The following is a 21,958-nucleotide window of genomic DNA, read 5'->3' as shown; positions in this document are numbered from 1 at the left end:
TTTAAGGGTACGCAAATTGACAAATTTGGTAATGCATGACGGAATACTTTCAAAATTGTTTCCTACGAGATCTAGTGTCTTTATTCGTTAATGTCCACAAGCAATCAAGAGGCACAAGGAAATCACTTTCTGATAGATTGAATTGTGTCATTCTAAGAGATCTCAGGTTGGGAAGTGCGAATAAGTGAGACTTCTCTTGCGAAATAGCTGAGCTAGTTGAAAGTAGCTGGGATTCAGAGTTCATCGTATTTCCAAATGTCAAGAGTTTTGAGCACCCACTTGTCCAAAAATTTTCCAGATGTTGCAACTTATAAACACCACTTAATGATATAGTTGTGAGTTTCACACACCTTTCTGCATGCATATATACAAACTTTCAAGCCCAGTGAGAAATGAAATGGATGAAGACAATTCTCTTATGCCACTCCCTCCCACTTGCAATGTTCTCATCGATTCCATCTTTCCCATTATGTCTGAGAATCTCTCAAGCTTTCTGCAATCTTTGAGACAAAAGGTTGTCAGAGATTTCAAGTAGATTCTTGTTGGAAATATTTCAAGATTAGAGCACCCTTGAAGATCCAAGGTAACAAGTTTGTCAAGCCATCCAACAGAAGGATCAACCTCAACTAAACTCTTACATTCCCCTAGGTCCAGGTGCTTGAGTTTTGGGCTTCCAGACAAGTCAGGTATCTTTGTTAGGACTTCACAATCATATAACTGTAGAGATATCAACTTTGACGAATTCTGTCACAATAAAAAACATAGAAAGGAAGGGATTAAAACTCAGATGGTTGGTAAATTTCAACCAAAAAAAAAAAATCAACATATTAATCAAATTAATAACGATGCAAATCATCTAGAGTACCTGAAATCCTATTCCCAATTGGGTGATTAGACTGCGAGGCATTTTGAAAACAACAAGTTCCTTTCGATGAAAATTGGATGGCAAAGATTGTAACTCACATTCATCCCAATCAAGCAAACTCAATCTGTTGGGGAGATAATCCACTTCTCAAGAAAGGCATGCATTGCGGCTTATAAGAAGTTCAAGATTCTTCGTCTTTGAGAAGCATTTTGCATGCAACTGTATCTTATATGGTTTGGGGAGCCATTTTAAGATGATGCCTTTAACTTTTTCACTTCCCTAATAAGAAAAATGGTATTTTTAAATGTACCCAGCAAATTTCTATGTAGACCCAGCAAATTTTTTACTTTCAGTAAAAAAATAGAATTTGTAATTACACCCAGCAACTTTTCCAACAATACCCTTATTTTTAACTCACACCCAGCAAATCTCACGCTCAAAACTCACACCCAGCAATTTCACACCCAACAAAACCCTGATTATCTCGGCAACAATGAGGGTCGCACCAAGCTCGTTCCTTAATTGAGAGGAACTCGTGCAAAGCATCATTATAGAGGAAAGACTCGGTGGCGAGTCGAGGAAAAAAAGCGCAGTCTCAAACTCAAGAATATCTCCATCTTGTACTGATATTCGGTGGTTGTTGGCCGAATATAGCAATCATGTTCGGTGGTTGTGTTCCGAATATTTTGCTAAATTTCGGTGGTTATCTACCGAACTTTTCTACTTGGTTTGGTGGTTTCCTGCCGAATATTCTAATGACTTTTGGCGTTTCTTGACCGATTGAAGTGCTATAAACTACAATAATTTTTTTTTTTTGGTTCTATGATAAACAAAATACACAAACCTTATTTGACGCCTCCGAAATCATAATTGCAGTCACAACTTGGTCAATATCATGAGTATTAAACCCTTGAACCAATAATAAAGGAAGGAAAGTGAAATTTGAGTTTAAAGTTTTGCTCGAAGAAACAACGTGACAATGTAAACACAATGAAATGATGGGTACAAATACAAAAAAGAGTTGTAAACTTTTTGTTTTCTTTTGTTGTTATTTTTATTGACCATGACTATTATTGTCATTTCGTATGAGGATATAAATGTCTTTTCATACAAAATTGATTTACTGGGCCTACTTAGAAATTTGTTGGGTACATTTAGAAAGACCCTAAGAAAAAACAATAATAAAATTAAAAAAAACCAATTCATTTAACGAAAGAGTGTAGCCTATATTGTTTTGAATTCTGTTTTCTTCAAGATTTCAAACGAAAGTTATATACTTTCTTGACAAATATATGGAATGTAATTATATATTGTAATTTGTACTTACCGTGTTTTTTGTTAAAACCCGGCTGACATAGTCGTGCAACCACAATCGGCTATGTCTCCCAGGATCTATAGGAGATTCTTGATGAACAATATCCTTACCCATTTGTTCTAATAAGTCATGCTTCCGAATGGTATTGTTTTCAATAGTTATGATGGCTTTTTGTACGAGTTCATGAATGCAATCCTCAGGCCTCTTGAGGTTACTATCTTGTAGTATTTGTATCACATAGCTCGTGTTTTCACCATTGAAGAAACATGCAATGTCCAAAAAAACTTGTTGCATGTGGTATGCCAATGCATCATAACTTATTTTGAGTATCTTTTGAATACTTTCATAAGGATCTCCTTCATAACAATATTCTAATGTAGATATCCAACAGTCCATACTCAGGGCCGTCCCAATGGTAAGTGAGGCCTAAGGCGAAAATCATTACCTGTTTTTTATTTTTCTGTATTTTTAGCATATTCTTGCTACTTTACAAACAAAGTATTTGGTACAAGAATTTTGGGTCTCTACTATGAATATAAGAATAACATAACCTATAAATGGAGCCTAATTTCAATTAGTTAACTACTTAAGTTCAAACAAATCGAGTATATATGCATTAGTTAAAGATAGACAAGTACAAAATATACAAGAAACTTTGTAGTAGAAAGAGAGAAAAATTGACGCAAAGGTACGAAGCCTAGTTCTACAAGATCTAGATAAGTTCAAATGACTTGGTAATATGTTGGATAATTTAGAAGTTGTATTCAATTTTTGTTGGGCTTTAAATAGTATAAAGTACAAAAACTTGTTTCAAAGTGAGGCCTAACGCAGTTGCCTTGTCTGCCTTGGGCTAGGACCTGCCCTGTCCATGCTTTCATTTTGAAGATGAGAACTTAAAAGTGTCAATGCCAACGGGAGGTGTTGAGCATGGGATATTGCACGATTTGCGAGTTCCTAGTAATTATTTGGAGGTTCATTCATTTCAAAGGCACTCCAACTAAAAAGCTCAAGAGCCTTTTGGTAATCCAATTTCTTGACCACATAGATTAACTTAGGGCTGGGCACGGGCCGGGTTTAATATATCATTTGCTGGGCCTGGGACCTGCCCGTTTTTTACTGTTCGGGCCCAAAGCCCGTTTTACCTCTAATAGGGATAGGCCCGGGATTGGCCTGTTTCATTTCGAGCTAGGTTTCAAGGCTTTCGGGCCCAAAATACCTTCTTCTTTTTTTTTTCTTTCTTTTTTTCTTTTTCCCTTTCCAGATCGCAGCTTCCAGCCTTCCTCTTGCTCTTTGGTGGTCTGGGAGGACAAGGACGACGGAGTCGGCCTCCCCATTAGCAGCCAGGTATAATCACGATGATCCAACGGCCGAGAACAACAGAAATCCTTCCTCCACCGTCCTCGATCTCACCAGCTTCCAACTCCACGACCTCGACTCGATCAAGTTACCGCCGAGTCTCACCGAGTTAGACCTCACGGCCAACCGCCTCTCCTCCTTGGACACTCGCATTGGAACACTCTCCAACATCACCAAGCTCTCCTTCCTCCATAACCTCATCGACAACGCTGCCGTCCAACCGATCTCCGCCTGGACTGCCCTCTCCGGCCTCGAGGTTCCTCCTCAATCAAATCCTTTTGGAATCAAATTGAATTTGATTGTGCAGGAGTTGGTGTTGAGGGATAATAAGCTGAATAAAATTCCAGATGTGAGCATCTTCAAGAAGCTTCTGGTTTTCGACGTACCTCAAGTCAGTGTCTTCGAATTGGGAATTTGGGATTTGAGTCGTAGGTTTTGGTGTGGGAGCTGAGTGGATGTTGTATGAAACTTAGATTCAGTGTGATCAAGTATATGGAAAGGGTTTTAAGCCCTTAACTACTGCCAATCATATAAAGACACATGGCTCTTTCTATTAATACGGGCCTGATGGGCTTTTCTGTTTTTGAATATCAAGGCCCGGGCCCTGGCCCGAACCGTTTAGCAAAAAAAAAATTTGAGCCCGGACCGTACAAGCCTAGTCTTGACGGGTCGGTGCGGGCTTTCGGGCTAAAATGACGAGTTAGTAATCCCCTGTCTATTGTAGTTATGATAACTCTACTGGTCTCACCAAACCAACTTGGTGCTCTAGCTAACTTGTTTAATTGGTCCAGTTGATTCACATAATCAAGAATTAAGAGAACCTTCTTAAATCCCAGACGTTGCTTTATGACATTTATTCCTCCATCGACACTGACCAAATTCACATATTTTCCTCCTAAAGTCCCTTTAAGAAGAGACTCTTGTAGTTGCAGCAAGCCTCCATGTGGCATTGAACGTTCTCTAACATCTGCTAGAAAACAACTACCTTCAAAGATATGGTTAATTGAAGTGTGAACAGCTTTGGCAATCGTTGTCTTGCCTATTCCTGCTGTGCCCCATATTTCGACCATGCGACAACCACCTTCACCCAGACCTAAATACCGGTGCACTTCTTCCATGCAAGATTGTATTCCAACAGGGTGTTTAGCCACATTCAAGCATGAGCTATTTAGTACTTGGACTGAGATCTGCTCCACTATGTCGTTGATGAACTTAGATCCATACCTTGAAAAAGGAAGTCGTAATTTCAGTGACTCAGCACTATGCAATTTTTACAATGAAAACAATGCGGTAAGTATACAAACATAATCTTTCTGTACAAATTCTTCATTTCAATGATCTAGAACATAACACGTTTTTTTTTAAAATGATTTCAATCATTAAATTAGGTAGCAAAGTAATCTAATTGTTGAAAAATTCAGAACACGTGATGCTCTAAACTATGATCAGAGTTGTCTTCCACATGTAGACCTCTTAATGGCTGGGATTTGGATATTGATCCCATCTGAATCCGTCATTATTGTCACACCCCGAATTTTGAAATAAGGATTCAAATCCGGAACATGACTAATAACAATACAAATAACGTTCTGAATTTTTCTCTCAGAAACAACCACTAGTTTACACCTCTTAATATTACATAAACCAAATCCTCGAGCTACTTATTACAGCACACTCTCACCAAATCAAATTGTAAAACTCAAATGAGTATAATTCTCCTCACAAAACAAATGCTGTAAATCTAATACTAATACTCTAAACTGCACGATCACTGCCCTGATTCTCCTGACCTGTGAGATTACCCGCTACACAATTTGAATAGTGTACCGGGATTGCAACAACACAAAACCCGGTAAGCTTTTTGCAAAGCTTGTGAGTAAACAAGAAAGAACTGTTGATTTATTATGTTACAATTCTTATAACTCAAGTAAACAATCAACAAGTATTGCAGCATTAATATGTGAAATAACATTTGAGCAACACATGCTTGATCACAACCAACAAATATTGAAACATTAATATGTGAAATAACATTAAAGCAATGCATGCTTGATTTTCTTTTTACCAACACCTACACATATTCAAAATATATCATGGATAGATATTTGATCAATTTCACTAACACCATCACATATTCAAATATATCATAGATAGATATTTGATCAACATAACATAAGTCTTTTTAGTGAATTTTCAGATTAACTGGTATCAGATCATAAATCCACGTGTTAGGGTCCATAATACCAAAACACGGGAAAACCAGGTTGACTGGTATCAAATCATAAATCCACGTGCTAGGGCCATAATCCCAAAGCACGGGTAATCCGCAGCATACCAAGGCCACCACCAAGGCATGTATACTCAAAGTAAGCACCCTTCCTAAGAGTATAATAGTGCACTATCTGAAAGGACTAGGGCCCACAGCTTAACAACCACGAAGCATAACCACGAAGCACAACCACGAAGCACCACGAAGCACATTTACCAGTAATTCACTTAAGCACGGGGTTGTTGTAATCACCCGGCTTCATAATTATATTTTTCAGACATAATCAATTTCACAACATACAATCTTTATAATTTTTAGATTGTATAAATGTATATGTACACCCACATAAAGAGACATATTATTTCAAGACAAATCTTTACTTCTTAAAATAATTTCCACATATTCATAATTGGCCATATAAAATAGCTTTCACATCACATGATCAACATTTCATTATTCAACAATTAAATGGGAGATTAATAGCTTGAATAATATCCAATCAATTCTCAATCATTTCATCATGCTAATCACACGCCAATCAACATATATATTTCACGTAAATATATATATACGTAATCATTCGCTCAGGAATGACTACTAATACCAACTATAATTCAAGTATAAAAACCGTGAAATTCATTTGTATAATAAAATTATTTTACTTACCTATGGACCGTAGTTGATCAAGTCCATATGATTTAAAACAAATATTTATTCTATAAATATTTTCACACAATTACCACAAAAATAAAGTAATTAAATTTATTCGGTTCGTAATATGAACCATGTGAGGTTTACTCACCTCTAATCCAGCTGCGTCTTCTAAAAAGTCGAATATATCAATATTCCGAACGCTCGTCAACTCAAACCGTCAAGTACCTAATCAAGTACGGTCTTTGCTTAGTAAACGAAACACGAAATAACCTTAAACGACGATCCAACGGTCGGATTCAAAAATAAAGGTGATCCAACGGTCGGATTCGAAAATAAAGACGATCCAACGGTCGGATCGAAATTATATGATGATCCAACGGTCGGATCCTCACGGATCGCCCTTAGGATCATCCTCCAAAATTATCACGAAGATCCAACGGTCGGATCTTCCTGAATCGTCCTTATAAACATCTCCACAAAATTTCATGAAAATCCGACGGTCGGATTCTCACGAATCGCCTTCCGAATCACTATTTCACAATTATACGAAGATCCAACGGTCGGATCTTCGCCCGTGACCACACAAAGTCATCGGGACAGTCATACGATCATCATATTAAAATTTGAAGTAAAACCGATGGTCTGATCTTCACAGATCGTAAACCGAAGATAAAACGTAAAAACGTTAAATAGTAACGTCAAAACGTAAATCCACTATTTATCAACTTTTTCTAAAATAATCATATAATATATCAAAACGCTCGTATGGATGCATAGATGAATAAACTGAAAACAGAACACAAAAATACGGCCGGACGCGCCGCCACGCGCCGCCACAAGCGGCGGTCAAACCGGCGGTCAACGCCGGGCCAACCACCTCCGATGCAAAAGTCGTCAACTACAAACTTCTTCAAAATAAAAGGGTGATCAACTTTCATACCTGGAGCTAAGCGAGATTCGGTCTAGATCGCCCTAGATCAAGCTTTGAAGTTTGGATTAATCTCAGCCGTCTGATCACATTCCAGATCCAATCAGAGCCGTTAAAAAGGTCAACCTTTGATCTACCGACCTTCACTCCAAATCGTCAAGCATGGAGGATATGAGGATGATCAGCAAGAGGAGGCGATCAAGAAAAAGGGGAGGATCGGTCGTGGGGACGCCGGAAATCCGGCCGGGTCACCGATCGGAGGCTGTGGCTCCTTCGATCCAGCTTTCGGGGCAGCGGCGGAGCAAAGCGACACCAGCGGGAGGCTGGACGTGCGGAGGCGAGTCCAGTGAGGGCCGGTTCCGGGGCCGGAGAACGCCGGAGGAGGAAGAACAGGCCGGGTCGGGTCGAGCTTGACCCGTCGGGTCTGAAGGTCGAGAGAGAGAGATCGGAGGGACTATTCCGCAAAATCTGAAATGTTTCGTCCTTAATGAAAAATTCCGGATTTTCCTCTATTTATAGAAAATTCCCAAATTTCAAATATTCATAACTTATTCATACGAACTCCGAATATTGCGTTCCACATATGCACGCGATTGTATCGACGAGCTCTACAACTTTCATGAAGGAAATTTTCTCAAATTCGGTACGCATAAAAAGTCACTTTTTGAGACCCCCCTAAATAACGTTCGATTTCGAAATAAAACCGTTCGAACTACTTCCACAACTTCTCCAAGCTTCGTACTCGCTCCTAATACCGCGAAATCAAATATACAAATCCACGGAATTTAATTTGGATTTTTCGGGGTATTACAATTATTGCTTTATTGGATGAGCTTGGATTTAATAATTCGATCATTTAGTCTGTTAATAGTCCGGATCCATTATTATGTTAGCGATCTAAATTCATTAATCTGTTAACTTAACGGATCCGTTAATCTTTTAACTTAACAGAACAAACAAGGATCTACGTTGATCCGCGATCCGATAATAACCCGGTCCGTCTTTTCAATATTAAAATATTTATTTGTTTCTATATAATTATTCATTTCAAATAAAAAAATAATTATTATATACAATTTAAACAAAATATTGGCTGAAGTTTTTTTTTTAATTGAAAAGGTCATCAATTATACAATTCAGCAAGCAGTACAATAATGACTTGCCCAGAGGGCTGTCAGAAAGAGCCATTACATAAAGCACATTATACTAGCACACCTCTTACACGAGCATACTACTCAACACACCCCTAACACGCCACCTTTTTTGGTTAAGTGCAAGAACAAGAAACATAGCTGTAATGCCCCGTACCTTAAAGTTTTTACTAGTTACTTTTTACCGTGGTTGATCGAGGAGTGACTTTTTCTTTAGTCCGGTAAATTAGAAAATTTATTTGAGATTGTCGTAGAATACGAAAAATCGAGTTCGTGGACACGTAGTTTGTTTAAATTGGATTTATATCGGAAAAGTTATGACCAAAAATAGAAATTTCTATTTTTGGCATGGTTTTCTTTTTTTTTGTGAGCTTCTATTTGTGGAAGGAAGGGTTAAAAATCAGATGGAAGAGAGAGAAAGGGAAAGAATCAAAAAAAAAAAAGGGAAAGAGAGAGAGCACGGGTAGAACCCGAGTCACCCCCCCCCCCCCCCCCCTTTCTTTTTTTTCTTTCTTCCGTCGCTGCTCTCCCTCTCTCCGGCGATTCCGTCGCCGTCCGGCCACCCCAGGACTAAAGCTTGGGCAAGGCGTGATCCTCGCTTCCTTCTCCTTCTAGCCATGTAAGTATTTCACCTTGGGTAGCTTTGGTTTTGGAAATATGAGGAGAATTGCAGAAATGGAAAAAAATGGATTTTTGCTTTGATGTCCGGTTTCCGGCGATTTCCGGCCTGATTCTTTGGGGGTTTTGGTTGTTGGGGAAGTACTGAACGTGTTCCTAACCTTGTTGCAGCTCGTTTTGATCGGTGGAAGAAGATTTGAGGGTGTTTGAGACTGTGAACAGTACCGTGAACAGTAACTCTCGAATTCTTGGGTTCTTATTTGATTTTTCTGGTTATTTCTACTTGAATTTGGTTGTTGTTTCAGGTATAGGAACTGTTAGTTGTAGTCTATGAATTGTTGTGTTAGATTTAAGGTTGTTGGTTAATGAGTTTCCTTGGAGTTTGATGTTGGTTGTGGTTCTAAGGTGGTTAAGATTATTATCTTGGGTTGAGAATTTGTTGTCACGTTTTTGGTGTTGAGTTGAGAGTGTTGAGAGGTTGAAGAAGTATATTGGGTTTGGAATGTCAAAGAGAAATTTGGAATTTTTGGATGTTTTAAATGTTTTAGTTGATGAATCTTTTGACTTAATCTCTTGGTAATTTATTGTCAATGTTATTGTGGGATTGGTCTATTTTGTTGAGGAATTTGATGTTGAGATTGTGGTTTGGAAAAGAAAATTTAGAGAGGATTTGAGATTTAGAGTTGGATTTGTGAATGGAAATAAGGAAAGTTAAGAAAGAATGTGGAAATTTTGGAAAAGGATTTATATATTATAAAGTGGTGGTAATTTGTGATGAAGGAAGTGAAATTAAATTGATTAAGTTATCGAACGGTCCTTGTGAAGATTTAGATTAAGTGAAGTCTTTGAACGATTGAGAAATCGAATTAAAAATCGGTTGAGCTGTTATGAGTTGGAGGGCATTGAGATTGTAAGGAATTATAGAATTTAATTCCGAATTGAAGAGTGGGGGTTGTATAACAATTTAGGATTAACGGATGTTTATTCCGAGGGGAATGAGTTGTTTTTGAGAGTATTTCATTATATGGTTAATTATATCCTATTCTATTGTGACAGGACGTACTGAGCCCTCGAGCGAGGAGGACACAGGCAGGCAGCAGGGTTAGCTGCGGGACTCACTAGTGAGTGGACCTTTATTTTATTTAAATAATGCATGCAGCATGGTATTAAGTTTTGAAATGGATTGTTATTCGAGTAAATGTGACTTTGTGGAAAATAAAGGATTTAAAAAGGAAGCAGTTGACAAGGAGGCCAGTTTTGGCGCATGCGTATCTTACCTAGTTGGCAGTCCCTTCTAGGTAATAGTCTGGTTGGCAGTCCCTTCCAGACTACAGCTCGGTTGGCAGTTCCATCCGATGCGTCATCTGGTTGGCAGTCCCTTCCAGACTAAGAAGCACCGATACGGATACGAGTATCCGGATACGATACGATCGGATATGTGGATACGGCAAATCTTAAATATAATAGGATACGGGTACGTGAAGGATACGTCAATTATATATATTTATATATATATATATATATATATAATAAAAAAAATCAGAAAAGAAAATATGAAAATACACAATTTACAATTTAATTTTATACATTATCACAATGGGTGTGGATCCTCTATGAGAAAGCAACATGTGTATACCTACTGATCTAAATAATCCCTGCTCGAGGCAAAAAGGAAAAAAAAGTCACAGACTCACGGTCCCCCGCACCCTTTCTCAGTCCCCCCCCCCCTCTTTCATCTGTTTCTTCTTCTTTGCTAGTTTGAGTTTCCAGATCTCGTCTCTCCCTTGTTATGCTTGAACTTTGCTATCGATCTATTATATATATTCGGGAGAGGATCTGTTTATACCAGTTTCCATCAACATTTGGTTTCCAATATGAGCTCAAGTTGATTGATTAAGAGAAGAAGAAAGGAATGATATATAAGAGAGCGAGAGAGAGAAGCAGTGGGCTACGAGGAGAAGAAAGGAGAGAGGAAAGCAGAGGGCTGTGGAGTTTTTCAGGGCAAGGAACTGGCTAAAGAGAGGAGCTCTGATCTGGGTTTGGTTTTTTGTTTTTTTTGTTTTTTTTGTTTTCAGCGTAAAAAGTCACTATTACCCCCGCGTATCCAATTTAATTACAAAAATTCGTATCCTATTCAGATACGGACGTATCCAAACCGTATCCAAATCCGGATCCGCGTATCCGAGCGTATCCGCGCGTATCGTACCCGTATCCCGGATCGATACGGGATACGAGGCCAAAATGGCGTATCCGTGCTTCATAGCTTCCAGATGACTTGAGGTAGTTAGTCGGCAGTCCCGTCTACTACCTGTGGCTAGTTGGCAGTCCCAACTAATCACCGCCTCCTACTCCGGTTGGCAGTCCCTTCCGATGCGTCATCGGGTGGCAGTCCCTCCCCGATGGCATGAGATGCCTAGGAAGCAGTCCTTCCTAGTCATCAAATGAGTTTCTTGGAAAAGGATTGAGTTGGAACTTCGTTGGGTTTAGCTGCATAATGGTTTTGTTAAAAAGAGAAATGGGGAAGCATACCATAAATTGTTTTGATTCTAGTTTCGGTTTTGTCCACTCACTCTAATGGATTTTATATGTTTTCCCCTGGGCCCTTCGTTTTCAAATGCCCAGATTTCAGATTAGCAGAGATCGCGTCTAGGCTCAAGGACTTGGAAATCAGCGCTTCCGTTTTTTGTCCGTAGGTTATTACTTAACCTACCTTGTATGATATCGGCTTAGTTTTAGTGTTGCTCTGATAAGCCTTTTCTTTTGAATTTGATGGATGTTGTTGTTCGGATTGTGGTTGCTTACGGAGGTTATGTTGGGATTTGAACTTTCCGAATGTAATATATGTGCTTGGATTGTAAATATGATATCGTAGGTTGAGTAGAAGTTAATGTTGTAATCATATCCAGGTTTGTGAAATTTTTGGGTAGCCCATATTTAGGGGAGGTTCTGCCGAATTTTCGGTAGGATTTCGCTTAACGTGGGCCCCGCAGGCTCGTATCCAGGTAATTGGGGTGATTCCTGGGTCGGGTCCTGTCAATAGCTACCCTAAGAACAAATGAAATTAACCAAGAAGTAGCTTGTTTCTTGTCTATCTTTCCCACTAAAAAAAAAACAAAAATGACCTAGTCTCCTTTTGTAAAAAAAAGAAGGCAGGCCCAAAACTAAAACCAACAAAGAAAAAACAGAAAACCAAAAAAACCCAAACCCATACAAGGAAGGCCCAATCTCTATCTTGAGGAAGACCGGTGTCCCCTCCCTTGGAAAACCCTAGCCTGCATCATGTTCCCTACAACAGCTTCTCCACCATCAGCAGCATCACCGCGGGCGCCGCTACCATCGTCGCCGGTATCAATCCCAATACATGCAAATCCACCAACACAACCACGTCATCGGAAAAGCTACCGTTTGGGAAGTTGTCAAACTTCACAGCAGAGCCACCAATGCCATAATTGCCACCATCACCGACAGAATGAACCAGACCAACACCAACATCGTCCAGTTCCATCAGGCTGCCAATCCGAACACCAAAATGAAATTTTGGCTGACCACCATCAGATCACTACACCATCACCGCAGCAGATTGTTTCACGGTAGCAGCCCTTTGACCCAAATCTGAAATCAAAACCACAAACCTACCATCAACATGTCTCCAAACCCGAAGTCAGAAGTCGGCCGGAGTTCGCCGGAGGTCTGCCGGAGATCCGCCGGAGGTCGGCCGGAGATCCGCCGGAGTTGACCGGAGACCTCTCCGGAGAGGAATGTTGATTTTGTACTCTAGTGGCATTTATGTAAATATATTAGTTTTTAATATCCAAAATATAACATCTTTTTAAATCTAGTGGCCTTATGAAGGAAAAAACTAGTTGGTGGCTTTATGGCTAAAAAAACATTCTAAGATGCACTTTTATGTAATTAACCCTATTTAAAAATGTAATAATACTAAACTGTTCAAGTAAACCCTAATTTGTGTTTGACCCACACTCTAGGTTACTTGCCCTAATGGTAATAGGGTTAAATTAGAAGGATTTAGATTCCTATTCAATGTACGATTACTTACCTTGTATGATTGAGATTGTATGCATTGTAATCCTCTATATAAAGAGGCCCCTATTATCAATGAGAATACACAGCGAATTTCTCTCAATTTCAGTTTCTCTACAACACGTTATCAGCACGAAGCCCTAACCCTGAAAACCCTAATTTCGTAACCTTCAAAATCCTGCAACCACCGCCCACATATCGAAGCCCTAGTCCTAAGGAGCCCAGAACCGGCAGCGGAACCACCAGAACCGGCCGGAAAACCCCTAAACCGGCCTTCGGAAAAATCAGACCGGCCCTTGCCTTGTGCGGTTGTGCCTGCCATGTGCCTGCCCTTGCAAGCCTATGCCTGCATCTACCGAGACCTGCCGACAACCTCTGCAAGCCTCCTGCCGAGATCTGCCGAGACCTGCCGACAACTGCCGAAAGCCCTGCACAAGCCCCTGCCGAGCCCTGCCGAGACCTGCCGACAGCCCCTGCACGAGCCCTGCATAGCCTTCTCATAGCTTCTGCACATCCCCTGCAACAGCCCCTCATAAGCCCTGCAGCAACCCTGCACCGTCCTGCCTAGCTCCGGCCACCACCTCCTGCCACTTTTCCGACAACCTTTTTCCAGCCACCTCCGTCTTCTTTTCCGGTCAAGAATTCCAGCATCTTTTCAAGGTAAACTTTTCTAAAAGTTCCCATTTTTGAAGTTTTTCAATTTCTTCTTCTTTTCTCGAGGACTTCCAACATACCTTATTCTACCCCCGTTTCTTCTTCATAGGGGAGACCAATAGCCGAACTGTGGGGTTTCGTGCTCACTCCAAGCTTGGAGCTTGTAGAGTCCTCTAAACTTAAAGTTTGTTGAGAAGAAAAACGATTGACTACATACATCATTGTTTCGATCTAATCCAAAACCCCTCTTGGAATCAGATTTTCTTGGAAGCGACTACGCTAAGAAATTTTATAGTTTTTCGTGGTAGCCCTTTTCGCTCCAAAACTAACCCTATTTTCTTGTTGTTTTTCAGGATGAGTAACCTGAACAAGTTGAGCTTCGCTCCACTAGAGACAACAGGCGCAGGATACCACAAGTGGGTCCGTGATGTACGCCAGCATCTTAAGGCTAATGGGATCCTGAGTACGATCCAAGAGCCAACTCAGGACATGCTTACTCCCCAACAAGGGCTGCTTTTGAAGCAAATAGAGCTAAGAGAGAGGTGAATAAAGCTAAAGTCATCATTCTCATGACAAGGCACATGAATGACGCGCTCGAAAATGAGTACCTCAATGAGGAAGACCCAAGAAAACTATGGGTAGAACTCAAGCAGCGTTTTGGCAACGTCCGTGATTCCCTACTTCCAGACTTAGAAGTGAGATGGTATAGCCTCCGCTTCTGTGATTTCAAGTCTGTACTTGACTACAATTCAGAAGCACTTCGTATAAAGTCTATGATGGAATTCTATGGACAGAAAATCACTGATACGATGTTGATCGAGAAGACTTTCTCCACCTTCCCCATCTCTGCATTGATGATAGCCAAAAACTATCGGATTGATGTCAATGCTAGACGCATCACAAGATTTCATAAGCTAATTGGTGCCATGAACGGAGCTGAAAAGCATGACAACATACTTGTGTAGAACTATAACTCTAGACCTGTGGGAACCAAGTCAAATCCGGAGTCTAATTATAGTAGCGCCTCCAAGGGATGACGCAAGGAGCGAAACCCTAAGCATAGGGATAATTCTGGACTTTCTGGTCCATATTCTCGCCCTAAAGAGGAAGGAAACCACCAAGATAGGCGTGCACGGAACCGTGGAGGTAAACGTGTGAAGAGAGAGAGAGGCCAAGCCTCTAGTTATGGTGGTGACGCCACCAAAGGCAATAACCGTCCTCCTAGCACTCCCAAAGCGCCTCGATCAAGGGAACCTGACCATAATAGTGCAATAGGCGCATTATTGTACAGAGAGAAGATGGATTCGGACCCATCTAGTGTCAGGGACGCCACATATGGTGGACTACGTTCCCTCTCCCCATCCCAAAACAATATAAGTGTTTTGGAAGGTTTTGCTGATGCTGGGTACCTCTCTGACCCACACAAATGTCGCTCCCAAACTGGTTATGTTTTCACCATGGGAAAGACCGTGATATCTTGAAGGTCTACAAAGCAGACCTTAGTCACTACCTCTTCAAATCATGCAGAGATTATTGCTCTTCACGAAGCAGTTCGTGAATGTATATGGCTTAGGTCCATAGTTACGCATGTTCGAAGCAATTGTGGTCTGAAGTCTACCACAGATGAGTCAACAAGCATTTATGAGGATAATGTTGCTTGCATTGCACAAATGAAGCAAGGCTACATCAAAGGCGACAACACCAAGCATATATCGCCTAAATTCTTCTACAATCAGCAACAACAAAAGCTCCTCAAGATCAAAGTGAATTAGGTTCGATCTGAGGACAATGTGGCAAACTTGTTTACTAAGTCATTGCCCAAATCCACGTTCGAGAAACATGTGGCAAGAATTGGCTTGCGGAAATTATCTGAACTCCCATGATCGTAGTCATCAGGGGGAGGCACAGACATCAGGGGGAGATGTCTACATGTTCACCTCGAAACGTGAAGGGTGTGTTGTGCTCTTTTTCCCCTTCGACCGAGGTTATTTTTGTCCCACTGGGATTTTGTTACTCGGCAAGGTTTTTAACGAGGCAACGAGAGAAGCACCGCGTTTGGGCAACACAAGGGGGAGTGTTCAAGTAAACCCTAATTTGTGTTTGGCCCAACTCTAGGTTACTTGCTCTAGTGGTAATAGGGTTAAATTAGAAGGATCTAGATTCCTATTCAATGTACAATTACTTACCTTACCTTGTATGATTGAGATTCTATGCATTGTAATCCTCTATATAAAGAGGCCCCTATTATCAATGAGAATACACAGCGAATTTCTCTCAATTTCAGTTTCTCTACAACATAAACGGATATCAAATTATAGAATCGGGTCAATCCGCTCCAGATCTAGTCCATTGACAAGTCACAAGTCTATCTATGTGCTCAGCTTAACAAAACAAGTACACACGGGCAAAGCAAATAATGAAACAATTCGGATAGATTAGTTTGACAATAACAAAAAATCGATAGGAATCATGCGACTTACTCTCCCTTCTTGAAAGTCCATCCAGACAAATTTGCTGCTTGCACAAGAGCTTCTCTCCAAAGGAGCACTCTTTCCGTGTAGTCCTTGTATTTGCATTCTTGAACCACAAATACACCACCAAAAGTACTAGTTTGATGTCTCACATGTGAGGGATCCACCTTGTAAAAAAGTGGCCAAACCATTTGATGGTTTGAATTTTTACACTCAAGAATTTTGACAAGCTCATCCTGTTAGTATAGGTTTGATGTATGTTGGCATTCCTAATACAAAAGCTAGAATCATAGGTCTACTAGAGTTATCAAGTGTAAATTGGAAGAGATATATGGTCATACAATGCTCTAGCTGACTCTTTGAAGCACTCCAAGTAAGAGCATATGCATTTGCATTTCATAAAGGTCAACCTAAATGCATACTGGGATTGCAATTTGTTCTGCAATCCCTGTCAGTGATACACTCTTAGCAAGCATATAATTTAACCCTAAAAATATCATTAGTAGTATAAGCAAGTAGGGATCGTTCTATTCCGGGGATTGAGATGACAAATAAAGAACTAAAATAAGTACAAAGTAAATTATTTACAAAAATAAAACAAAGTATGAACATATTTACGAAATTAAGGGGGGGGTTTTGATTTAGGGTTCCAAAAATTAACTAAGTAAAGAAAATAAATAAAATACAAAAAAATAATTACAAGAATGAAATGAGAGAATCAAAGATCAAAACCAAAGTCATAATCAAATTCGATTCAACCCTAATATATATTGTTCATCTAAGTCATGAGAAAGAGTCGATCATGTGAAATATTTGAAGCAAACGATTTCCCATTTTTTACTTTCCTTCACTAATTAACCTAAGTGAAAGCACAAAGATTAATCCTATCAAACATGCATTCAAGTTCTAGAAAGCTAGGCAATCATAACATGTTAGACGCATGAAGAACACAAGAAAGGATATCAACTCAAGTGTACAACTTAGTATGAAAAAGTTCATCTAATTGCAATCCTTTTCAATTAAATTCGGTTTTTGTCCAAAACCTTTACTACTTTTGATTCAAGTTCACAAAACAATAAGTTGAATCATGTTCTTAAATCTAGCAACAAATATATATAAACCCTATATGTTTCGAACCACATAAGATAAATACATAAAAGATTTCAATCAAACAAATTTAATTAAACAATCTCACAAAAGCAACCAAGAATCACAATATAGGAATCTGGAAATCTCATTCAATCATATAAAATTCGGAATTCGGAATTAAGAACTTTGTTCTAACATCAACGTCAACTAGAAACAACCCAACGAAAATCAAAACAAGGTTACAAAGAAGAGGTTGAATTACACCGTGGATGGAAGATGAGGATGAATGATTTATGTTGTTGGTTTCTTGAATCTCGAAAGCAAGCTCCAAGGATGGTGATTGGTGAATTACTTCACGGCTCCTTCTTCTTTGTTCGGCCTTGCTTGAAATCCGTGGGTGCACTAGAGGATGGAGAGAGGAGGAGAGGCTAGACGTTAACTATGTGATTTTTTTCTGAAAATTGTCAAGTGTGGCACTCCAAACGTCCAATGAGGGAGGATATTTATAAGGGAAATCAAGGCTTCATGACACAGCTCCATCCAATCAGTTAATGCCACGTCAGCTTGTCATGTCACTCAACCAATCAAAAATTTCCACGTAAGCCTTGTTGTGTTGTCTAAAAACTCACCAAAATAATTCCCTAATATTAAGTTGCCGAAATTCCATGAATAAATTATGATTTTCTGATTTATTTTCGGCCACAATATCTGTATGGATGAACCTAGGCTTGATTTTAGCATCTCCTTGTTGTCTACACTTTTTATTTCCTTAAAAACTCTCCCCAATTCTCCTCCAACGCCATCTTCCATATATTCTCTTGATTTCTACATTATTCTCTCTTGATTTTCACGGCAACCACACAATTATCTTTCAAGAATATCTCTTTTCCCTTAAAACTCTCTCCCATAAAATCTCCAAGGCAATCCTTCCTTTTGTGGCGTCAATCTCCTTAATATTTTCTTATTTTCACATTATTTTCTCCATTCCTCCTTGGCATTTAACGGCAAAGCACAATTAAATCTCTAAGAATATCTCTCATGCATCACAAAACCCTAATTTGTTGGGCTTTCATCCATTTTGCCGAAATCCATAATACTCTAGAAGATTCTTGGGCCTCCTTGCATCATATTCAAGCCTTATAGTTTCCTAGTGCCTCCAGGAATCTTCCTCCAACGTCAACTTCCTTTATTTTTCTGCTCATGCTTCCTTGTTTGCTCAGGAGTCTTGCTCTGACAAAGTTTCCTTTTTTGGACAAGGTTTCCTGGTTGAAACAGGATTTCCTGGTTGGACCAGGAAAACTTCATTTCTTCGTTTCAGCTCACTTAGGCAGTCCTTGAGCTCTCTCCAGCGTTCTCCAGCTTTTCTTTCCCTTTTGAGCTTATTTCAGCTTATTTGCTCCAGTGACCTGAAAATATAAACTATTACTACAAATGACAACTTTCTAAAAATAGTAACTTTCCTAAACAAGAAAGATTCATTTAAGGAAATAACTAAGTAAATATGAGGAAATTATATTTAAAACGTCGCATTAAAAATGCTCCTATCAGTCAGGTCAAGTCGTGGGATATTGTTTCTTTTTTTTCACGTTTTGTGCACATTCATTAGTTGCGTCTTAAAAAGATATTTCACTACATAATTTGTTCTGTTAAGTCGTATCGTCTTCATTAAGAATAGAATCATGTTTACTTGTTGAATATCTTTTAAGGATAAAAAATCTTTTTATGATGTGTTCCTTCCATATTAGGAGTCAATTAGGTTTTGGAGTCTTTATTGCCCAAGGTTTTAGGGGGAGTCTAAAATATATATACAACGTGTATAACCATTCATCATGGGACTTTTGAGCATATAAGTTTTGTGCATCTATTGAGTCAAAGTTTTCTCCATTAGCGTAGTGAGAAACCATGTGCTTCAAATTCGAGTCTATGAACTACTTGTTCCATGTTTAAGTAGATCACTGAGTCAAACACATTCATCATTCATTACATTCTTCACATCAAGTGCTCTCGAGGTCAGTTGGAGTCGTTGATGTGCGTGCAAGGTTGAAGGTTGAGGTCAGCACCTATCAACAAGTGAAGAAAGTTCAAAGGTGGTGAAGATCTACAAGAACATGATCAGACAATCTACTAGTGTGTCTAGTAAGTAAGACGAGGTCAGAGCTTTGAGTTGTTTGTAAAGAACTTGTATTCTTTCATCTAGTGATTTGTTTTCATTAGGGTCTTTAACCTTAAAGGCCCTGCAGTTGTTTTCCTCATTTTTGAGGTTTTTATTGCGCAAACAATTCTGCTCTCTTGGTTGCTTGTGTGTTTGTGATTATCTTGGTTTGCCTAGTTAACTTACTGCTGTTTTGGGATCCACACCTGTGTTTCAATCCTGAGTATTGTCTGTTACATTTTGAATTGAAAGAAAGTGTGATTTATGCGAGAATAGCCTATTCAAACCCACCCCCCCCCCCCCCCCCCCCCCCCCCAAGGCATATTTGTTCCATCCTAGTATTTTCACATCCAAGCACCACCTTGATGATGCGTAGTTCTTAGAGAAAATGATGATGGAAATTCTCGACTCTTCAATTGCTTTCTGAAGCTGGGGTGAGATCCCCTCTCCTCTAGGAAGGTCATCATCAATGAAGGTGTGGATTCCCCTAGAGAGCAGAGTATCCTTGCCTCTAAAGCTAGCTCAGAAAAACATCATACGACCATGAATGATCAATGGATCAGGAAGAGGAAGCCATTATATGTTTCTGGTATGGATCACAAGATAGATGAGCAACCTCAAAGAGCTGAGCATTGATATATATACTTGTCTCTCCAAGCTTATTGCTGCAGTTTCCTACTAATTACAATTGTGAGTTGAAAGTTGAGTACTATTTAAAGAAAAGGCCATGAACTTGGGGGGAAGTTTTGCTCTCTTTTGTTGATAAAATTTATTAGTAACACTCATCTATATTATAGTTAAGGACCTGGCTGTGGAGTTTTTATTTTTTATTTTTTTTTATTTAGGTGTTGATCGGTAAAATATATGTCTGCATCTCATATGTCGTCATAAACGCTGGCTGTAAGTTTTAATAGCGGCACCAAAAATTTAATTATGGAGACCACAATAATGGTTTGTCACTTGGAGTACTGACCATTTCAGAAGGTGATGGAGAATTGAGAGAAAATAAAAGTTGATAACATCGTAAACCAGAGAAAAATTACAGTGTATACACATGATTGGACTTTCAAGGAAGATCAGAAATCAATTTCCTATAACATTCACTGTGAATGTGAAAGGTTTAGAAAAACCTTCCGAGAAAAACTACTCAGTTGCCTAAACTTCCCAAAGCAGCAAAAATTAGAAGTCCATAAACAGTCGTATATCTATTCCTTACGAGAAATAAATAATTCAGTTATTCAGACCCCTGTTTCAAGCTTCACTCTAAATATCATACAAATCAGCTACCAATAAAGAATCAATCAGTAATAACTTAATGTACCGTAGCCATGGAGTAATAACTATATATAGTCCCTAAAAAACAAATGTATTGTGTATGTGTCTGTTTTGGATACTCAAGTTGTTAATACTATTACAAGTATCAATATATCTTGTTTTGATATTGAGGATCCTAATGGTAAATTTTCTATTAAGTTAGCTACCTGGTTGTAGTGTAATTTTTAGTCCCATGCTCAGACCAAGAATCTGTTAAATATCTAGAATAAATATGAAGTATATTCATGAATGAAATTTTGGGTCCCCACAATAAATTTATGAGGGACAACATTCATTGGTTCTAGAATAATGTATTATAGTTTCCCACAAGTGTATGTACCAAGATGAATGTGGAAGATTCATGAATGAGCATTTATTGAAGTGGTTGAATGGAGCATTAATGAAGCCATCTAGAGGTTTACTCCTTAGCCAATATAAGGAGAGGTCATTTGCTCATTCCAATCTTATCTAAGAGAAACATATTCATCCAAGTAGAGAGTGAAGAGTGTCCACTTCACGTTGAGAGTGTTGTAGTTGTTAGGTAGCAAAACAAGTGTGAGAGAGTTTCCTTCAAGTAGTGTTCTTGAAGCTGTGTATCTCTTGTACTCACCTATTATTTCATAGTGAAAGTTTCTGTTGTTGCTGCCCCGTGGAGGTAGGCACTTTGCCAAACCACGTTATATCTGGTGTTCCATTTCCTTTACTCTTTTACCAATTTGAATGTTGAAGAACATTTTTAATTTTTAAAATTCGTTTAGAATTTGTTTGTTTTTGAGTTGTCTGCTTTGCCAAAAACATTTATAAATAAAAAATAAAAAAAAAACAAATTCAGCTCCTGGCAAGTCCACCTAACAAATTTGCAACTTCCTTGAGAGCTCCTCTCCATTTGGGCACTTTCTCCATGTTATCCTTGAAATTGCATTCACAACCAGCTAACAATGAAGAATCAATCAGTAATAACTTCAGTACTGTAGCGATTGAACAAGTATCAATATGTTCAAACTCCGGAATGAAACTCACAAGCCATCGGATAGAGGACCACTCCACACTTTGACACAAGTATTCAACATACAAGTTTCCC

The 21,958-nt window shown here is 39.1% G+C and overlaps 1 pseudogene; it reads right to left on the bottom strand.

Annotated features, from left to right (window-relative positions):
• Positions 1–4,535: 4,535 nt before the first annotated feature.
• Positions 4,536–21,904, bottom strand: LOC121048981 (annotated as a pseudogene).
• Between the last annotated feature and the right edge of the window lie 54 nt (positions 21,905–21,958).

Source organism: Rosa chinensis, chromosome 1, assembly GCF_002994745.2.
Source record: "Rosa chinensis cultivar Old Blush chromosome 1, RchiOBHm-V2, whole genome shotgun sequence".
Classification (NCBI taxonomy): Eukaryota; Viridiplantae; Streptophyta; class Magnoliopsida; order Rosales; family Rosaceae; genus Rosa; species Rosa chinensis.
Note: the sequence above shows the minus strand (reverse complement) of the source record. Positions and strands in the feature narration are given on the sequence as shown.